Consider the following 22,105-nt stretch of genomic DNA (forward strand, 5'->3'; position numbering starts at 1 on the left):
ATCCTGCTCATCCTCTCTGCCTCATTTTTTTAATGTATCTTTTATAGTCCAGCACTTCTCTTGTCTTCAACAAGTAATCAATCAAGCAAAACTGTCATTTATTGGCCACAATCCTGTTCTTCTCGCAGAACTGTATATTCTTCCTCTTTTCCAGACATTCTAAAGCATGGCTTCTCGAGAAACTATAATTCAGTAACTCTTCGTGGTGCTCAACTACAGGAGCTGAAGGCACCACTGCTTTACCACTCTCTCATCCAATGGAGCATAAGTGGATTCTGCTACTGTTTATTCTTCCAATACTGCCCATAGATTTGCTTTGTAGTGTTGTTAACCTATCTTTGAGAGAATCGATATCCTTTTTCACTCGACATACATGGGATTTTATATATCTACTCCTGCTAACTACTGTTTTATATTGATGAGTCCTAGTTCTAGACCTCTGATCCAGTACTCCCCAAAAGAGACTACATAAGAAGAAGATGAAATTGCATCTCTTTAGACAGGCATCCTCTATTCTTGGAATTCTTTTGTAATGCTTTGGCTCTCATTTGTTTAGTAAGTATAGAGTGTTGCACCAGCAGGCAAAGCACCTGTACACTCTACTTGCATCTATTTCCTGGTCCAGAATTTCCTGGTCTAGAATATTTCCTCCATCTCTTACTATGTTCCTTTCCACTTCTTTTTAGGACAAGTCCACAACATACTTCTCGAATAGGCATTTCACCTACCATTCCTTTGCCTGGATTCTAGTTGAGTCACTGTAGAACCCTTCAGAGCATAAGAAGCATAGAAGGTTCCACCCTGCAGGATGCAAATGCTGGGTTGCAGATGAATCTAATCTAGCATTCAATGTCCAAAAGATTCACTCTCTCCTGTGTCTGGACACAGAAGGAGAGTGTTTTGATTTGTTATCAGGGTCTGTGTTGGGCAATAATCGAGAAGTGGCAACCTCAGGTCGGTACTCACTGTGCATGCTGAAGCTCTAAAGATGTGCTAATGTGAGTTGTTGCACATCTTGATTTTAAATGGCATGCACCTAAAGTCAGATTTCAAATCACTACACACCAACAACTGAACTCTATTCATTGTAGTCCCATAAATACATATAATGATCAATAACTATTTGATGAGGTGGAGAGGTGTTGCCAGTGGAATAAATTTTAAGAGTGGAAACAGAAGTAATGTACAAAGTTTCTTAAAAGGGGAATTTAAAATCTTATTATCTGTTCTCTGAAGATACATTCCTAAATTAAATCACCTTGCTCTTATAGACCCAGATGGGAAGACAATATTTTTAGAGAACACGTTTTCTTTTTGAGTCTTATGTAATCTCCTTTTAAAATCCAATCAGTCTTAAAGGGTACGCTATAGTTTAAATGACTTCTACAAAACTACAGCCTTTATTAAAACCCAAATTGAACTTGAAATATCCCCACCCATTTCAATAAAATGAAAAGAAAAGGTTCATTCATATTTCTGAATGTATTTTAGAAGAAATGAGCTATGTGCAGAGTGTCATGCTAAAAGAATAACACAGAAGTGAAAGCTGACATAAGCAACAAATATGCAAAGACAAATTTTCTCAATCCTCCTTATCTTTAGAGACCCGTTCTAATACACACATACTCTTAGGGGTTTTCCTGCAGTTAACACAGCACAGAAAGCACACAGATGAAAAGTCTAGATGTACTGAAACCTGAAACCATGAATCAGACAATTTAATATTTAAATTCTTGGTATATATCATTGGGTGTCTGTGTGTGTGCGTGCGTGCGTGTGTGTGTGTGTGTGTGTGTGTGTGTGTGTGTGTGTGTGTGAGGAAATTGCAGAAGGATATTGCTGTCTCTTTCTGTATCTCTCCTCTCTATTCTCTATAGTCATGGTCCCTTACTGAACCTAAAAATCATTTTGGCTAGGCTAGCTGACCAGCGAGCTCCCCCACTTATGTGTCACCACCCACAACACCAGAGGTTACGGACACTCATGGCATGTGCCAGTTTTTCTGCATGTGTTCTGGGGATTCAAGCTTAGGTCATTATGCTTGCCTGGCGAGCACTCTTCCACTGAGCCGTTCCCTTCCTGTTCACACTCATTGCTCTTTATAATGTCTTTTGTATGTGTTTTGTCAAACCAATGGCTGCTGGATAAAAGTGAGATCCTGATTTTCTACCAAGTCTCAATGTCTGTAATTGCCAAGCTTAGCTTCATGAAATTTCTCCTTGCTCCATGGTATGCTATTTCTCTATGCACGAGGAAATATGTTGCAGTCCATGTAAAGAATGACCATCTTTTATAAATATATTTCTGAAATAATAGCAAAAAATGGAATTGAAAACAGCACTTATGTTGGGCTTGATACTGGAGAGAACTCAGTCCTCAAGATCAAGGAGGACATATTTTCAATCACTCTCCATTACGTTCTCTGTTATTTCAGGTAAGTTCTTTAACCACAATGTGACTTTGGGTAAGAGCCTCATCTGAAAAATGAGAATACTAATCTCTATGGAATAGAGAGAGTTTGTTACCAGGTGGAATATTTGAAATACTTTCTGGATCCTTTTGGAAGTCCCAAACAATAACATGACTTTCTTAGCAATTTATCAGCAAATAATTTTGTTAATGTTTTTCCGTGTTTCAAAATGGGTAATATCTCAGGTCTTTTTAAAGTTATTGCTATCTGGATTGTATGTCTGTAAGAAACTGCAGTGTTCTCTTCAGGCAAATGATGGATTTGGAGAATGGGGTGTATGAATGAATAATCAATCACCAGACACCTTGAAATTTCATTATTTACTGAACATTAATCTATTAATTAATTATCAACACAAGTATTTCACTATTTCTATCAGTTGCCAATGTGATGCCTCAATAATACTTTGGCTGGAACTAATGTAGCACCACAGTGAAAATCCTCAAATAATAGGTTTTATGTAAGTCTCATAACAATCAGAATGTGTTAATAACCTGAAAATTCTCTTATAAGTCAAAGCCAGGACTTTCTGAATAAAAATAATACTAGTATGCTCACTGAAGCTGCAATTTGTGATAGTGAAACTTTATTTTCTCAGATGTTCTAATGACATGAAATTCTATGAAAAAATTAGATCCTGATATGAAATTGAGGACACCTGGAGATAGACGAATTAGAAAGCTAAATTTGAAATGAACCATTGAGTTAAATGCATAAAAGCTATGGATTTAACTACCTTCCCTGAGTGTGCCTTGTTAATTTTGTTTGTTTTCGATGACTGTTCATATTGCCATGATGTTTTTAATACTAAACCTGTAGGTGTAATCTGAGGCCTGTTACTTTCATGACTACAGTTTTTGAAGAACTGAAGCCTTTATTTAATTCAGATTGAAAGGTTTTGAAGTACTGATTACTCTCCTTTTGGCCAAACCAATTCTTGTGCAATTGAGAAAAAAAAACTAATGACAAACTTGAACTGATAATCTAGGTGACTTTTCTTCGCCTGTCCCTAATGTCTTCTCAAGAAGAGTAGCTATCAGACCTTGTCTGCCACATCTGTGATTGTCATTTATGTTCCCATTATCAACTCCAACAAAATCACACTATGTCATGAGTAGGTATTTCAAAACCTATAATTTTTACAGTGTTGAATTTTATATTATCCCAAACAAGCGATCTATGTAGAAACAAAATTATCAAGAAACTGAATCTTGAGATAATTTACTGTCTTGCTTGAGTCTAATCATAACACTGTTTTTCCTTCCACCTGTATGGTTGACAGTGATAATATAGTCTACACACCCATTTCCATCAGAGCCAATGAGCCATAGTGTTTATATGGAAGAAAGAAATGAGATTGCACTGATATTAGGTCTACTAGAAATTTTGCAAAATGAACACCTGGTTTAATCTCCATTTTTATGTCTTTTTCCTCAAAAATTTGAAAGAGGCAAAAAGGTCTCTAGAAAAAAAATTGAAAAACAATCTATCCTACTTTGACTATTTTTTCAACAAGAAGCTTAACAGAGTTCCCTAAGATATTTGTCAGTTTCAATTAGAATTAATATGATAATTATGACTGCACAGCCATTAACATACATTCAAGTAGTTCTTTCATATGAACTCAGTAAAGCAGTAATCAATCTGCTATTCTAATACCCTGAAGGAAGAGAATCCGCCATTACAGAAGGACCCAGATCCTTCTCAAATGTTTGGATAACAGAGAGCCTGAAACTCTAAGTGATCCATAATTTAATAACTCTTTTCATTTATTTATATTTTTGAAGATTTTTTATGTTTAATTAATTGTGTGCCTGTATGTCTGAATGTGAGTTTGTTCACTAGAGGGTTGGTGTCTATTGAGGCCACAGCCATCAGATGGGCCAGAAGCTGGAGTTACTGGTAGTTGTGAGCTACCCCCAATAAATATATAAATTGGTGTTCCCTTATATAAGTAACTCTGTGTCACTTTGTCATCTGTGAGTCCTACATTTGAGCATGTATAATGAGCATAAATGAGCTAAAGCTCTGAACTACAATTATAGTACATTTTCTTTCACACATAAAAAATACAAAATGATGCTTTTAGGAAGAGCAATCCCAACACTCTACATACAGAAATGAACCACACACACAGGCTTATGATGATGTCCAAAGCATGAACTAACATCTGTCTTAACACATCTTAATGGTTGAGAAGAAAAAAACCACATTGTGATAGCACTAATTTGTTTATATTGATGTTAATGTTTCAGTAATATCATATCCAGAAAATATAAGCTGGCTATATTCTTATCACATATATTACAAAGTACATAATGAGTTAGTGACTAGTCCACTGTTTTCCAATATATAATCAGATGAATTAATCTTCACAAAATATGGTGAGAAACACATTTGAATACATTCGCATCTTCAGTAAAACTTAGTTTAGTAGGCTTAATTTACTGATTTGTTTTAAATGCACTTGAGTGAAAGATGTTCTCACTGCCAGAGTTACAGCAGGAAAGAAACACTGCGCTCCCAAGATCCACGGAGCCATTTTCAGGAGAATTTCTTGTAATGCAACTCTGTTGAACTCTTGCCAACAAATGATGAGACTGGACCCAGACTTGCACTAGCCAGAGGTTTTCACTCTTTAGACCTGAAAATAAAGTGGTGGATTCCAGAGTGTTGAGAAGAAAAAGGGCATCTCAAGGGAAGATGTGGCCTGAGAAACAGATACAGCTCACCACGGCAGGCCAGAGCGTGAATTCCTACCTGAAGGTATTCTGCTCCCACCTTCCAAGGCTTATTACCCATGCTCATTTATAAACTGTACAAGTCAGAAAGCAAGGGGACTGTTGACTGCCTAAAGTTATGGACGTCAGCCCCCTGAATCCAGAGCCAGACCAGGGATTGGAAAAAATAACTCTACTGGAGCCAACAGAAGACTCTTGGCACAGCTGAAATAAAATTCAAACATTCTATGCAGGAGAAATGTTAGGAATACAAGAGCTTGCTGTGCAAGCTTTTTAATCCAACTACAATCCTTAGAATCCACATAAAAATCTAGATGTAGTACAAGTATATTTAATTGCAAAACTCCAATTGGAAGAAGGGAGGCAGAGACTAGAATTCAGCCAGACGCTAGTGACCAGGGAGCCTGTAGTACCCTGCACTACATAAGCACAGCAGGAGAGATCTTGCCTCCTCAGAACAAATGTGCAAGGCAAGACCTGAAGCCCTACAGGTTTTCTGTTGTTGCTGTTTTTTTTTTATTCTTTGGTTTTTGTTTGTTTAGTCGATTGGTTTGGTTTATCGAGACAGGGTTTCACTGTGTAACAGCCTTGGCTGTGCTGGAACTAGTTCTATGGACTGGGCTGGCCTCAAACCCACATCGACCCACCTGCCTCTGCCTCCAGTATGCACTACTAATGCCTGGATGAAAAGTTTTTAATCTAAATGCCTTCTATTTGACCTACGTGTCATGTGTACCTCAACTTAACACACACACACAAAAAATTAAAACAGAAAGAAAAGAAACCACTTAAGATTTTTGGGTTTTGTTTTTGTTATATTTGGGGAGGGGCATTATTATTTGTTTTTGTTTTTTGTTTGCTTCTTTGTTTTCTTCCGAGACAGGATTTCTCTGTATCTTTGGAGTCTGTCCTGGAATCCTGGAACTCACTCTATAGACCAGACTGGCCTCAAATTTACAGAGATTCACCTGTCTTTCTCTACCAAGTGCTGGGATTAAAGGTGTGTGCCACCACCACCCAGCAAACATTTTTATTAGAAACTTTTACTTTTCATTTTACTTACCAACCCCGGTTCCCCTCCCTTCTCTTTTCCTGCCCCCACCCCCTTACAATCTTCCTCCCACCCCTCAGAGAGGGTAAGGCCTTCCTTGGGGAGTCAACAAAGTCTGGCATACCAACTTCAGACACCTGTATCAAGGCTGAGCAAGATACCCTACGATAGAGTGGGCTCCAAAAAGCCAGTTGATTCACCTGGGATAGGTGCTGGTGCCACTGCCAGACTCACCCCCAACAGATAAAGTCACATAACTGTCACCCACATTCAAAAGGTTCTAGTTAAGTGCCCAGCTTAATATAGGTTCCTCAGCTGTCAATCTATAGTCCATGAGCTACCACTAGCTTGGACAAGCTGTTTCTGGGGTTTTCCCCAACATGCTCTTGATTCCCCTTGTTCAGATGATCCCTCCTCCCTCTCTTCAGCTGAACTCCAGGAGCTCAGTCCAGTGCTTGGCTTTGGGTCACTGCATCTGCTTCCATCAGTTACTGAATGTAGGTTTTAGAAGGACAATTAGGATAGTCGCTAATATGATTAAAGGTAAAGGCTCCTTCAGGCCCCCTCTCCACTCTCCCTAGAATTCTTAGCTGTGGTCATTCTTGTGGACTCCTAAGAATTTAACTAACACCAGTTTTCTCCCAAACCCCATAATATCTCCCTTTATCAAAATATCTCCTTCCTTGTTCTCCCTTCCATCCTTCTTCAACTCAGTCTTCTTGATCCCTCATGTTCCCATCTCCTAACCTCTCCCTTCTACCCCCCCTCCCAGTTTACCCAGACGATCTTAACTATTTTGTATTCTGGGTCCTCCATGTGCACTCCTTTTAGGGTCCCCATTTTTACCTAGCTTCTCTGGGGATGTGGATTAAATCCTGGTTATCATTTGTTTTAATAACCTCTTATGAGTAAATACATACCATGTTTATCTTTCTGGGTCTGGATTACCTCACTCAGGATTTTTTTCTAGTTGTACCACTTGCACACAAATTTTTAAGGTGCCATTGATTTTACCACTATGTAATACTCCATTGAGTAAATTTACCACATTTTCTTTATCCATTTTTCAGTTGAGGGGCATCTAGGTTGTTCCCAATTCCCGGCTATTAAAATAATGCTACTGTGAACATAGTTGAGCAAATTCCTTGCAGTATGATAGTTCATCCTTTGAATATATGCCCAGGAATGGTATCGCTGGGTCTTGAGGGAGATTGATTCCCAATTTCTGAGAAACTGCCATACTTATTTCCAAAGTAGCTATACAAGTTGCACTCCTACCAGCAGTGGAGGAGCGTTCCCCTTACTCTACATCCTAGCCAGCATAAGCTATCATCAGTGTTTTTGATCTTAATCATTTTGATAGGTGAAAGATGGTATCTCAGAGTCATTTTGTTTTACATTTCACTGATGGCAAAAGATGTTGAGCAGTTCCTTAAATGTTTTACTTTTTTTTCTGAATGTATCTTTATTAAGCATGAGGTTCATCTTTTATACAGAAAAAATTGCTTAACAGCATGCATTGTTTATTTGTGTAGTACAGATTATTTTTAGAAGTTATATATAAGATACATGAGAACAGATTTTTATCAGACTGCTGTCCATGGTTAATCATGCTAGACATGCCTTGGCATTAGTTTTGATATAAATCATTATCTAGGCTACGAGTTTATGCAATTTAGAGCTAAGGGCAAGCAGTTGTGGTTAACAGTCACACAGTTTATAGTCTTTTTATGTTTTTCTTTTTTCTTTTTCTTTTTTTAAATTTATTTGTTAAAAATTTCCACCTCTTCTTTTCCTCTCATTTCTCTCCCTCTTCCCCCAGTCCCCCTCCCCCTCTCTCTCCAGTCCTAAGAGAAGTCAGGATGTCCTGCCCTGTGGGAAGTCCAAGGCCCTCCACCGTCCATCCAGGTCTAGGAGGGTGTGCATCCAAACAGACTAGGCTCCCAAAAAGTTAGTACATGCAGTATAATCAAAACCCATTGTCATTTTCATTGTCTTCTCAGTCAGCCCTCATTGTCAATCACATTCAGAGAGTCCAGTTTGATCACATGCTCATTCAGTCCCAGTCCAGCTGGCCTTGGTGAGCTCCCATTAGGTCAGTCCCGCTGTCTCAGTTGGTGGGCGCACCCCTTGCGATCCTCACTTCCTTGCTCATGTTCTCCCTCCTTCTGCCATTCATCTGGACCTTGGGAGCTCAGTCCAGTGCTCCAATGTGGTTCTCTCTCTCTGTTTCCATCCATCACCAGACAAAGGTTCTATGGTGATATGCAAGATATTCATCAGTGTGGCTATGGGAGAAGGCCAGTTCCGACACCCTCTCCTCAGCTGCCCACTGACCTAGCTGGGGACATCCCCTTGGACACGTGGGAATCTTTCTAGAGCCAAGTCTGTTGCCAACCCTAAAATGGCTCTCTTAATTAAGATATCTTCTTCCCTGATCCCAAAGCCACCCTTCCTCCATCTCAACCATCCCATTCCCCCATGCTCTCCCCCAATCCTTCCCTTCTCCCTTCTCTTTCCCCATCTCCTCTTCCCCCATCCCACCCCACCCCCATGCTCCAAACTTTTGCCCAGTGATTTTATCTACTTCCAATATCTAGGAGGATAAATATATGTTTTTCTTTGGGTTCACCTTCTTAATTAGCTTCTCTAGGATCATGCTCAATCTCCTTAGTGATCAGGGAAATGCAAATCAAAACAACTTTGACATACCATCTTACACCTGTCAGAATGGCTAAAATCAAAAACACCAATGATAGCTTATGCTGGAGAGGATGTGGAGTAAGAGGAACACTCATCCATTGTTGGTGGGAATGCAAACTTGTGCAACCACTTTGGAAATCAGAGTGGCAGTTTATTAGGAAACTGGGAATCAGCCTACCTCAAGATCCAGCAATTCTACTCTTGGGAATATACCCAAGAGATTCCCAATCAGACTACAAAAGCATTTGTTCAACTATGTCCATATCATCATTATTTTTAATAACCAGAACCTGGAAACAGCCTAGGTGCCTCTCAGTAGAAGAATGAAGAAAGAAGGTGTGGCACATATATACATTAGAGTTCTACTCGGTTGTAAAATACAATGGCACCTTGAATTTTGCAGGCAAATGGAAGGAAATAGAAAACACTTTACTGAGTAAGATAACCCAGATCCCAAAAGATGAATATGGTATGTACCCACTCATAAGTGGATTCTATCCATAAACAAAGGACATTGAGCCTATAATTCATGATCCTTAAATGTCTTTAGGTCATTTGAGTTTCTTCTGTTGAGAATTCTCTGTTTAGATCTATACCCCATTTATAATTGGATTATTTGGTATTTTGATATCTAGTTTATTGACTTCTTTATATGTTTTGGAGATTGGCCCTCTGTCAGATGTAGTGTAGGTGAATATTTTATCCCATTCTCTAGGTGTTACCTTGTCTCATTGACTGTATCCTTTGCCTTACAGAAGCTCCTCAGTTTCAGAAGGCCCTATTTATTGATTGTTGCTCTCAGTATCTATGCTACTGGTGTTATATTTAGGAAGTGGTCTCCTGTGCCCATGCTACTTTCCATTTTTTTCTTCATTGAAGTTCAGTGTGGCTAGATTTATGTGGAGGTCTTTGTTACATTTGGACTTGAATTTTGTGCATGGGGATAGATATGGATCTATTTGCATTCTCCTACCTGTCGACATCCAGTTATGCAGGCACCATTTGTTGAAGACGCCTTCTTTTTTTCCATTGTAGTTTTGACTTCTTTGTCAAAAATCAGGTGTTCATAGGTGTGTGGATTAGTATCAGGATCTTCAATTCATTTCCATTGATCCCCTGCCTGTTTTATACCAATACCAGGCTAATTTTATTACTGTAGCTCTATAGTAGAGCTTGAAGTCAGGGATGGTGATGCCCTTGGAAGTTCCTTTATTGTTTTTGGCTATCCTGGGTTTTTTTGTTTTGTTTTGTTTTTCCATATGAAGTTGAATAATTTCTTTTTGATGTCTGTGAAGTATTGTGTTGGGATTTTGATGGGGATGTATCGAATCTGTAGATTGCTTTTTGGTAAGATTGGCACTTAAACCATGTTGATCCTACCAAAACTCAAGTCCAAATGGATTAAAGATCCTACCTATCTAAGACCATAGGAGATCTTTCCATTTTCTGATGTCTTCTTCAATTTCTTTCTTCAAAGACTAAAATTCTTCACTTGTTAAGTTAAATTTACCCCAAAGTATGTTATTTGTTGCTATTGTAAATGTTGATGGTTTTCTGATTTCCTTGTCAGCCTGTTTATATGAGGGCTACTGGGTTTTTTGTTGTTGTTGTTGTTGTTTTGGTTTTCTTAGTGAATTTTGTATGCTGCTGCATTACTGAAAGTGTTTATTAGTTGTAGGAGGTCTCTGGTAGAATTTTGGGGGTCACTTATGTATATTATGTATGTTCAGCAAATAGTGAAAGTTTCTTTTTTTACATTTTATTCCCTTGATCTCCTTTTGCTGTCTTATTGTTCTAGCTAAAACTTCAAGGACTATATTGAATGAAACAGAGAGAATGGACAGTCTTGTCTTGTTCTTGATTTTAGTGAAATAGCTTTGAGTTTCCCTCCATTTAATTTGATGTTGGCTGTTGGCTTCCTGTATATTGTTTATATTATGTTTACATATGTTCCTTATATTCCTGATTTCTCCACGATGTTTATCATGAAGGAGTGTGGAATTTTTTTTCAGCATCTAATGAGATGATCATGTGCTTTATTTTTCCTTTAAGTTTGTTTATGTGGTGAATTACATTGACAGATTTTCATGTGTTGAACCATTTTCTGCATCTCTGGGATGAAGCCTACTTGGTAATGTTGGATGATTTTTCTGATATATTCTTGGATTCCGTTTGCCAGTACTTTATTGAGCATTTTTGCATCAATGTTCATGAGGAAGATTGGTCTGCAATTCTCTTTCTTAGCTTTGTCCATGTGTAGTTTGGGGATCAGGGAAACTGTAGACTTGTAAAAGGAGTTTGGCAATGTTTGAATGGAAAATCTTTTCCCAAACCTTTACTCTCAGGTAATGTCTATCTTTGTAGTTGAGGTGTGTTTCTTATATGCAGCAGAAGGATGAATTCTGTTTTCATATCTATTCTGTTTCTTTTCATAGAAGAATTGAGTCCGTTGCTATTAAGGGATATTAATGGCCAGTGATTGCTAGTTTCTCTTATTTTTGTTCTTGTTGGTGGTTGTGGTATTGTGTGTGTGTTTCTCTTTATTGGTATTAGCCAGTGTAGGATTATCTATTTTCTGTGTTTTTGTGTGTGTAATTAATTTATTGGGTTGAAGTTTTTTTTCTAGTACTTTCTGTAGGTTTGTATTTGTGGATAGGCATTGATTAAATTTGATTTTATCATGGAGTATCTTGTTTTCTCTATGTTGATTGAAATCTTTGCTGGTTATAGTAGTCCGGGCCAGCATTTGTGGCCTTTTAGTATCTGTAACACATCCATCGAGGGGGTTTTGGCTTTCAGAGTTTCCGTTGAGAAGTCAAATGTAATTTTGATAGGTCTGTCTTTATATGTTACTTGCCCTTTTTCCTTTGCAGTTCTTAATATCCTTTCTTTATTCTTTATGGTTAATATTTTGAGTATTATATGGCAAGGGGATTTTTTTTTGGTCCAGTCTATTTGGTGTTCTGTAAGCTTCTTGTGTTTTCATAGGTATGTCCTTGTTTAGGTTGGGAAAGTTTTCTTCTATGATTTTATTGACTATGCTTTCTGTGCCTTTGAGCTGGAGTTCTCCTTCTTCAATTCCTGCTTATCTTGGGCTCGATTTTTTTATGGTGTTTTCTGTTAAGAATTTGTTGAATCTTCGTCTGGTAACAAATGGAGATAGAGACAGAAACCCTCATCAGAGCAACAGACTGAGCTCCCAAGGTTCAGTTGAAGAGCAGAAGGAGGGAGAAGACAAGCAAGGAAGTCAGGACTGTGAGGTACACCCACTGAGGCAGTGTGCCTGTTCTAATGGGAGCTCACCAAATTCAGCTGGACCAGGACTGAACAAGCATATGATTAAACCAGACTCTCTGAATGTGGCTGACAATGGGAGCTGACTGAGAAGCCATTGATAAAGGCATGGGGTCTTGTTTCTACTGCATGTACTGGCTTTTTGGGACCCTAGTTTATTTGGATACACAGCTTCCTAGGCCTGGATGTAGGGAGAAGGGCCTTAAACTTCCTACAGGGCAGAGTTCCCTGACCTCTCTAAAGGAGGGAGGGGGAGGGAAGAGAGTGAGTGGGGGAGCAATAGGGGAATGGGAGGAGGGGAGGAAGTGTAAATTTTTGAATGGAAAAATAAAAAAAGAATTTCTTGAATTTAAATTTTTCTTTGACTGATGAAGCTATTTCTTCTATCATATCTTCAAAATCTAATATTCTTTCTTCCATCTCTTGTATTGTTATGTATACTTGATTCTGTAGTTCATGATTATTTCCCCCAAATTTTCCATTTCCAGGTTTCCCTCAGTTTTCATTTTCTTTATTGTCTTTATTTCAATTTTTAGGTCTTGAACCATTTCTTTCACCTTTTGATTGCTTTTTCCTGGTTTTCTTTAAGGGATTTGTTGATTTCCCCCAATTTTTTGTTTGTCTTTTCTTCCACATCTTTAGGGGAATTTTTCATTTGTTCTTTAAGGGCCTGAATTATTTTTATAAAGTTTTTTTTTGTTGTTGTTGTTATTGTTGTTGTTGTTGTTGTTGTTGTTGTTTTTAGAGACAGGATTTCTCTGTTTAACAAGCCTGGTTGCCCTGGAAATAGCTCTTGTAAACCAGGCTAGCCCTCCTGAATGCTGGGATTATAGTCATGCACTGCCACCACCTAGCCATAAAGTTATTTTTAAGGTCTTTTTCCTCTGCTTCATCTGTGTTGTGATGTTCAAGTTTTGCTGTTGTAGAATCACTAGTTTCTGGTGGTGCTGTATTGATTTTTATGTTGTTGAGTGTATTCTTTCCCTGTCGTCTACCCATTTCTTCTGCCAATCAGAACAGGTGGGTTTGAGGATGGTCCCTTTTCCTCCAATTGGTACACTTGGCAACTATGGCACTGTTGAATGCTGCTTCAGGTGTATTCAGGACAGAGCCTTCGGTAACAGCCTCCAGGTGCTTATGGGCCCAAGACTCAGATTGTTACTTTTCCAGGTGCAAGCATGGCTACGGTTCCGATGATGGCTCTTCCATGGGCAGGCAGGTTTGAGACTAAAGCTTCAGTAGTCAGATGATTTCAGGAGGCCACTACTATCACAGTGGCTCACCATGCTGGTGAGGCTTTTCTCAACCACCTGGCCTGTCCACTGTGCTGCTGTGGCTTTTCCCGGCCACCTGACCCACCAACTGTCCTGCAAAGGCTTCTCGTGGCAGCCTGACCCAACCACTGGGCTGCTGAGAAACCTAGACCACCTAATGACCAGGTTTTTTTTAAATGGCTGTACCAAGGATAATTAAACACTCAAAGCTGAGCCCGAGAGTGCATACTTATAATTTCAGAATTCAGAAAACAGAAGCAGAATGATTTCGCGTTCAAGGGAGGCCTTGGTTACACTGTCCATAATGCCATCTTCATCTCTATGAGTCCCTGCCTCGAAATATGAAAGGAAGAAAGAAGTAAAAGAAGGAAGGAGGGATGGAGGATAAAGAGTAAGCCAGAGAAGGAGAGACAGAAGGGAGAGAGAGAGAGAGAGAGAGAGAGAGAAATACATTCATGGTACAGTGGTACACTTACTGCCTTACTGCTATCATGAATACAGAGAATAAGTTAATTGCCTTAAAAGTAAATTGTCTGCTATCTATAAATTGAGCTAGCACAGACTTGAACCTCTTCTAAAACACATGAACTAATGATTTTAAACATACATAAAACATATAAAAATAACCAATAATATTTTAGTTAAACCTGGTAGAATTTGCCAAATGATCCCTAAGTTTTAGTGACTTAGCAGAACCACAAGAAATAATTCTTTGAACTTTCCTTTGACTTCAGTATGCCCCACGCTAACTCTTAACCGTTATTCACAACCTGAAGCCTTGGTGATATGGAGAGCTCGGATCTCCACCACCAGCCTGCTGGACTACACACCCAGCAAGACACTGGCCTGGAGTAATATCACTAGGATTTTCCTTGACCTAACGTAGCTTTCCCATTTTCAAGTTCATCTGTTTCAACTTTCACCAGTTTCTTTCTTCATATGTGCGCTCTGATAATGGCCCCTCTCCTCACTTCCTTATATTCCCTTTGCCTTGTTTTCTAACTGATTTTTTGGAAACATGTATTATTAAATCTTGTTGGACCACATGTTCTTTTAGTTAAAGCAATTTCTACATTTAAATATACATATTACAACATCTTATTAATATTAAGCTCAAATCTATTCCATTCCATTAAGTATTAGTGTTATTTCATTGACTCCTTTATACTAATGTACAGCTAAGTTGTGTTTTAATTACCTAAAATTTGATCAAAGGAATTACAGAGATGTCTTGATCAGTAAAGTGTTTGCCACACAAGCATGAGGACCTGAATTTGTATTCTCTGGACCAATGTAAAAGGCCAGGCATGGTAGGATACATTTATAATTGCAACACTATGGAGGCAGAGACAGGAAGACCCATGAAGCTCATGAGCTTCAGGTTTAATGTGAGACGCTCTTTCAGAAATTAAGGTAGAGAGCAGTTGAGAAATACATCCAAGATGAATCTTTGGCCTTCACAAGTACGTGTGTGCACAGAAGTGAACACTCACATAAACATGTATGTACACTGCAAACATGCACAGACACACATTTTAAAAACCCACAAAAGCCATCTAAGAAATAAACAGCTAGAACATTTTTGGATTCATTAAATTTGTCATTTAAATAGAGACTTTCAAAAGAACTGTGAAACAGTATGTGAAGTTTACATGAATCCCATGATAATGGAATGCTGTTATGTTTTCTTTCTTAATCTCAATGTATCTTAAGATTTCCGAGCACAAATCATATTAATATCTTGATTTCTAATAAATGACCATCTTTGTGCTCCTTCTCTGTGGACATCACACAGGTCGCTAGATCACTAGAAGCACATAGACTTTTGATATTGAGGAAGTTGATGCAGATTAGCTATAATAGAAATTTGAATATAGGTAGCCATGGCTATTATACATAAAGTGTAAAAGTAGTATGCATTTGAACATATTTTAAAGATCTTCAGTGTTTTTTATGAAAGGACGTTAAAGGGAGACATGACCATGCCATGATGGTCTCAAGGGTCAAGTTCTGAAGGACCCTTCCCTGTTACTGCTCTTTCTCTTCTAGGGACAAAGAAGCTGTTTATGAAAACAGAGGACTGGAGGAAACACTTCCTTCCCCGCCCTTTCTCTGCTTCAGACTGTTATTACAAATTCCACAGGCTTTCTTTGAAGTTGAGTTTTTAGAATAGTTCTGTTTGTTTAAATACAAATGTAAGGTTACTATTAACACTTGAAAACTAAAAGAAACAGAAGATCCACACCAATGCTCCTCTCTCTCTCTCTCTCTCTCTCTCTCTCTCTCTCTCTCTCTCCCATCACATTTTTAAAAATTCTCAAAATCTGCAGTAAATAAATTCATTCAGCTTAGATTAATCTAATGTTTACCAAAACCAATTCAAAGTTTTTCTTATTATTTTTTTCATCAGAAAATACATGACCTTGCTTAAGAGTTTTGCATGACACATTTAAGCAATATTTTAAAGCACTGAAATATCTCAATCATTTTATTGCATTATAAAAATGAGCTATGATGTCCAATGATGGCTTTCATATATGCCATCTTCAAATTAAATTTGTGACTTCTACCTTTACTTTCCTGTTTTTTAAAAATAATTTTCACATTCAATTTGAAGGGCACAAGATAATAATTAGTCTTTGTATTTGTGGTGGCACATGTGTGTGAATGCCCTTGGGCTCCAGAGAACAACTTTAGATGCTCCTCCCCTAGGTCTATTCATCTTTGTTTTGATGGGAGATAGAATGGAAGACAGAAGTAGTCTCTCTAGGGTATCTGGTCACTACGGCCCAGAAAACTGTCAAACTTATGTTTGCTCAGCATGATGGACACTATGATTAGAAGTGCACACCATGGAAGCTTTTTTACATGTGTTTTGGAAATCAAGCACAGGTCTTCATGTTTGCAAGGTAAAGAAGTTACCCATTGGGTCATCTCTCTTGCAGAAGAACTAATTTCTATTTTTATGTAAAATAATTTATGAAGGCAGAGTGATGGTTAATAAAAGCATAACATAAGCCAGTATTCAAGATATTATTTATTTCAGTGATGAATAAGGAAGTCAGAGATAGGTTGAAAATCAAGCTCAAATTATTTTAAGAAGTCTCGGGAATGATGAAGTAACAACTCCAGTTCATGTCATAATTTATTGCTATTTCTAGAATAAAGAAAAATTTGTGTTATCAATTTTTATATAATTTCCACAACCATAAAAGAGCTAAACATTGCAATAATGCAGAGAACTATAAGGCACGCTGCCACTTTTAAATTGTTCTTTTTGTCCATTTCAGAGTATTTCATAGTATCCTTATATTTTCAATACATGAATTTAACTTTCCCATTTAAATTTATGACAATGTATAAGTGCTTTCTTTTGTATTTGTTGCCCTTCTTAAGAACTACAATGTAACATTTTAGACTAATGAGATCTTACATCATTGAATGGCTGGGGTATACATAATACTATTCCAGATGTTTGCATTTATCATTCTATTTAAACTCCAGCTCAAAATGATTCAATATTCAAGGTCTCATAAAAAATGAGAACTGAAATTAATCCCCATACATTTTCTATCTACAAGATTGATATTCTCCTATTCTCCATATCTGGACAAAGTGCTTGAGTTATTTTATAAGGAGAAGCACGCGCCTTAGAAGTTCAGCATGGACATTGGAAAGGAACGTACTTCAGCAAGACCTTAACAACATTTTTATTTTGAGACTCTTCCTCTCTCCTTGAGATAGACTCGTTCAGCGTCTTTCTTAACACACCCATTAAGATATCCAATGACTTTCTCATTATCCTCAGATCCAGATCCTATCCATCAAAAAATTCAACTTTTTATGCTGCGAAGTGGGCATTACCTTTCTGTGCTACCCTCCCTTTCCTTTGCTGCCAGCCCTTCTCCTCAATCATCACTTCACTCCAGCAGCCAGCAAACTATACCTGCCAGTGGCCTAAGAACAGACCCAAACTTCACTGTCTCCCATGGTCTTAGGCTACCTGTTTAGATTGCCCGGAGAGCCAGTCAAAGAGAAAAGCTAGAGAAGTAATTTTACCACTGTGTTTACATAAATTCAAATAATGTCTTTTCCCATTGATTAATGTGATTGTTTGGGAAAACAGATCAAATCGACTAGTTATCTCAAGTGACAGCCTTCTGTACTTAGGAAATCTCTTAACCTAAGTACCTTGTTATTTCCAGTGTCAAACTTCATGCAGACCATTTAATGAGCATTCATCAAATGCCATTGATTAGATTAAATGTCATATTAGATGTAAGTCCAATCAATGACTTATACTACCACATGGCACATCCAGTCATTCTAATGTATAAATCAGACATGATAGCCAGCAGAAAAGAAAATTCAAAGGGTAATTTAGCTTTTATAGTCAGTCACAGATGTTAAAACCTAAATGGTAGGCAATTTTCGATCATTAAAAATAATAACTCACCCTACATAAGAATTGAAAGCCCTAATTTCTAAACCCCAAGGTGGCTTCTTTAAATATAGTGTTTTTCTTAAATGATGGATGACCTTCAAGTAGAGTGGGAATTGACACACTTAAGATGAGACATAAAATGGCCTTTGACCAATTGAATTTCTAGTTTCACAAAACATTTGACTGTGTCATGAAAATTCAAGGTGCTATTTTGCTTCTTTTACTAGTCTCACATGCTTATTTTCCTAAATAATTGTCTCAGTTTGAATTTTCATTGCTGTGATGTTGGGGGGGAGTTTGAGTACCAGCCTCAGTACCCCCTCAGAGATCAGAACTGGATGTCTGAGGGTAAAAAATTAACTCAAGTACGTTACCTCTGCATCTTCTTTATTTTTCATGCAAGGAAAAAAATGAAGTGAAGGGGGTGCAGCAGAGAGGAAGAATAAGATGAGTAAGGGGAAGAATAAGGAGAAGAAAGAAGGAGAGTAAGGAAAGAAGTGGAAGTAACAAGGAGAAAAAGAAGAGTAAGATTAAGGGCTGCTCTCCACAAGGTTTCAAGTTTTTGCAGACACAGTTGGAAAATTCCATAGACAAGGACAATGATAATATATATATATCAAAATCACAAAGAGGGGCAGGTAGAACCTAACCAAGCAGTACTCCCGAACAGGTGACCCAACACAGAAAAGAGCCAGCATTCAAGGGGATGTACCTGACATTCCAAACCATTAGATGAAGTTACTAAACAGGCCTGAATTCTGGATTCCCCATTCTCCTCATCTAATCTCTTTGGGTCCCAACACTGCGAGAGACACCATCACCACAGCAACTCTTATAAAGGAAACATTCAATTGGGGAGACTCACTTACGGTTTCCGAGGTTCAGGGCATTATCATCATGACGGGGAGCATGACAGCACGCAGGCAGTTATGGAGCTGGACCCGAAAGTGTTACATTTTGCAGGAAACAGAAAGTCAACTGATCGTCACACACCACAGTCCAGCCACAGCCTGGGTTCATGTCCTGAGACAGGAAAGGAGTATCAGTGCAGAGAAATGAACTGTCCAACCAACAGATGAGTTTCCCACAAGGGACTTGCCCCGAATAACTCTAGATATCTTTATTTATATATCAGATAAGCACAATTTTCCATACCAACAAGTTTTTCCCATGCCCCAATGTTAACATCTGGCAAAAACACACGGGTCAAATATGTTTTTTCCAACTTTTACATGAAAACATCTTTAAACCAAGAACAGCACTTATCATTTTGCTAGCTTGTCCAAATACTGAGCCAGGAACATCCTGTCTTAATAAAACTAAAGGTGAGACAACAAAAAATTAATTCAGAAACAAGGTCCTTTATGTGTAACCAGCCTTCAAGATCTGCACGGTCATATCCAGGGACTTGAATAAGTGACTTGGAGTGCTTAAATATTCAAAGGCTCGGGTATCCAAGGGAGCCTGAATCTAATGCCTTGCAAATATCAAAAGACAACATTCACAGTGGTTGGTTGACATCCAAAACAAAAAAAAATGCAAAGGCAACTTGCTGTAGAAATGTGTCTTCTCAACAATTAGCTCTCAGAATACCAGCTCTCTGCACCAAAGCAGCAATTTTAATCTATAACCTCACACCATCTTCAAAACTAGCTCAAAAATGAGCCCCTGGTAGAAATGATGCAAAGTTTAATTGAAAACTAAGAACCATCAAAGAAAAAACAAAGGATCATCTTTTCTTTCAAAGATTTTTAACATAAAAGGGAGTAAACTTTGTAAAACATTCAACACTGCAGATGAATCTTTAAAGCAATTCTTCCGCGTGAAAGAAGGCAGGTGGAAAAGAACTGAATTCTAGAAACTGTAAAAAGATCTATGGTAACAGAACACACACCATTGGTTGTTCAAATGTGAGAGGCTGGAGTCTGGAGAGATGGCTTGGTATTTGGGAGTACTTGATGCTCTTCTGAGAACCCAAGGTCACTTTCCAGGACCCACATCATACACCTTACAACTGCCTGTAGCTCCAGCTCCAGAGACCCGACACCCTCATCAGGCCTCTGAAAGTACTCACACATACACAAACACGTAAATAAAAATAGAGTAAAACTTTAGAATACAAATTAATATGTGAGAGGACGGATGAATGAGAGAGACTAGACCGGGGAAAAGACCAATGTGTGTGAGAGGAGAAAAGATGTGCTAATTATCTTGATTGTTGTGACAGTTTCGTGGGTATATGATTATGCTAAACCTCACCAGACATTAACATCTATTCCTTAGTATATTGACAAACCATTCAAAACACATGACATGTGTAATATTTTAAAATACAGGAAATAGAGTGAAAACCAAAAAATACTTCATTACAATGTAAAATGTGACCCATTACCCTAAACAATATCAACCTGATATCATTTACAACAATAAATGATACTTACACTATACCGACCAGTAGAATTGGCCCTGATGGCATGGGTACAAGCAAGCTGGCCCTGAAGGCATGAGAGGGGGGCAGCTGGCCCTGGTGTCTGTCATGCTTTAGGATGGGCTAGGAAGAGACAACCCCCTTGCCTCTCACCCTCATCCCTTCCCACCTAAGTCAGGTGGGAAATGCCGGTGCAGGGGTCACAAGGCTGGAGAGCTGATCTTGCCCCTCACTGGCTGCAGCACTCGGGAGAGTGGGGCCTGCACGTCGCCTGGATAACATAAGAGAGTTGACCCTGTTGACCAGGGCACAAGTGATCTGCCCCTAAAAAAGTGTGTGGGAGATCTGGCTGCACCCCTCATCTGCCATAAGGTAGAGTGTGTGAAAGAGAGAAGACCTCCCCCTTCACCCACACCTCATTGCCCTTGGTTAGTGGGAGAACTGGCTCTGGGGTCATGAGATTGGCAGAATCAGCAATGCATTTCACCCAGGCAGCACACTAGAGCTGACCCTGTTGTCGGGGGTGCAGAAGAGCCTATGGACTTGGGAGCAGGACAATGCCACTTTCCCCCTCCCTTATATATGCTATATGATGCAAGGGTGGAGCAAATATGTCCCCCTTGCCAACTGCAGCAGGCATAAGAGTTTGCCCTGAGGGCATAAGAACGAATGGGAGGGCCAGTCTTGTTCTTAATCAAGGGCAACAATCTAGAGAGCAGGTCCCTGAACCTCACCTGGGCAGAACAGTAGAGCTCTACCTGGTGGCATGTGTGCAGGTGAGAAAGACTGAAGTCATGAAAACGGGAAAACTGGCCTGCCCCTTGCTGCCTGCTGCACTGGGTGTGCGAGCTGGGGAAGTGTTGGAGAGCAGACCCTGGTGATGATGATGAGGAAAAGTTGGCAGGCTGACCAACCCAGCTTCCACCCAGTACCAGAATCATAGCTATAATACCATATCATACCACCCCATCATCCACTCCATATATGAACTACTGGAGTATGTGAAGGGGTCGGGTCTGCAGATCCAAATCTACAGGATCCCCATGACACAGGACAACAACAGGATATCCAGGAGGAGTCCCAGTGAGGTTCCAGAATCAATAGAACAGCAGAAGCCAGAAGCCTCCAACAAGACCAATACGCCATTGCAGAGAGAACACTTATAAGAAAAGACATATGGACTAAAGGTACAGTGTGTGACTCACTGAGTCATACTACAGCTTCCATACTGGATTTCATTGTTGTTGGTAGTGGTGGGTTTTTTGTTTGTTTGATTGATTGATTGATTGATTTTTTTAAATTATACTTTTAAACTGTGCTTTGTTTGGGGGGAGTAGGTCACAAGGACAGAGGGCAGAGGTGAGGGGACAGGGATATAAGTGGGATCTTGAGATGCATGATGTGAAATCCACAAACAATTAATAAAACGTTTTTAAAAGGAACTGCACCTACATTTATTTGACAAGTATTCAGAACAAGTGGCATTGGTACATACATTGTTCAATTTATTTCTCAAAGTTGACTGTAAGGAATGAGTGCTCAAAAATGGAAGTGATTTTCCCATGTTATCCAGCAATTAAATGATTAGTGATAGAAATAAATACATTTTCCGCTGCTAAGAGTACTACACAGTACAGGATGTGGTGAGAATTCTACCGCAAAAGCCTCTGAAAAATCAAATTATAGCAACTTAGACTTTT

The 22,105-nt window shown here is 38.8% G+C and overlaps 1 long non-coding RNA gene across 1 annotated transcript in view; it reads right to left on the reverse strand.

The window, feature by feature from the left end:
- LOC125409129 (uncharacterized) overlaps nt 1–19,051 on the reverse strand; it is a 134,125-nt gene extending 115,074 nt beyond the window's left edge. Inside the window, exon 1 of the long non-coding RNA XR_007234695.3 lies at nt 18,847–19,051. This is a non-coding gene — a long non-coding RNA (uncharacterized LOC125409129). The remainder of the gene's footprint in view (nt 1–18,846) is intronic.
- Nucleotides 19,052–22,105: the final 3,054 nt, after the last annotated feature.

The sequence above is a fragment of the Myodes glareolus genome, chromosome 13 (assembly GCF_982192425.1).
Source record: "Myodes glareolus chromosome 13, mMyoGla1.1, whole genome shotgun sequence".
Taxonomy (NCBI): Eukaryota; Metazoa; Chordata; class Mammalia; order Rodentia; family Cricetidae; genus Myodes; species Myodes glareolus.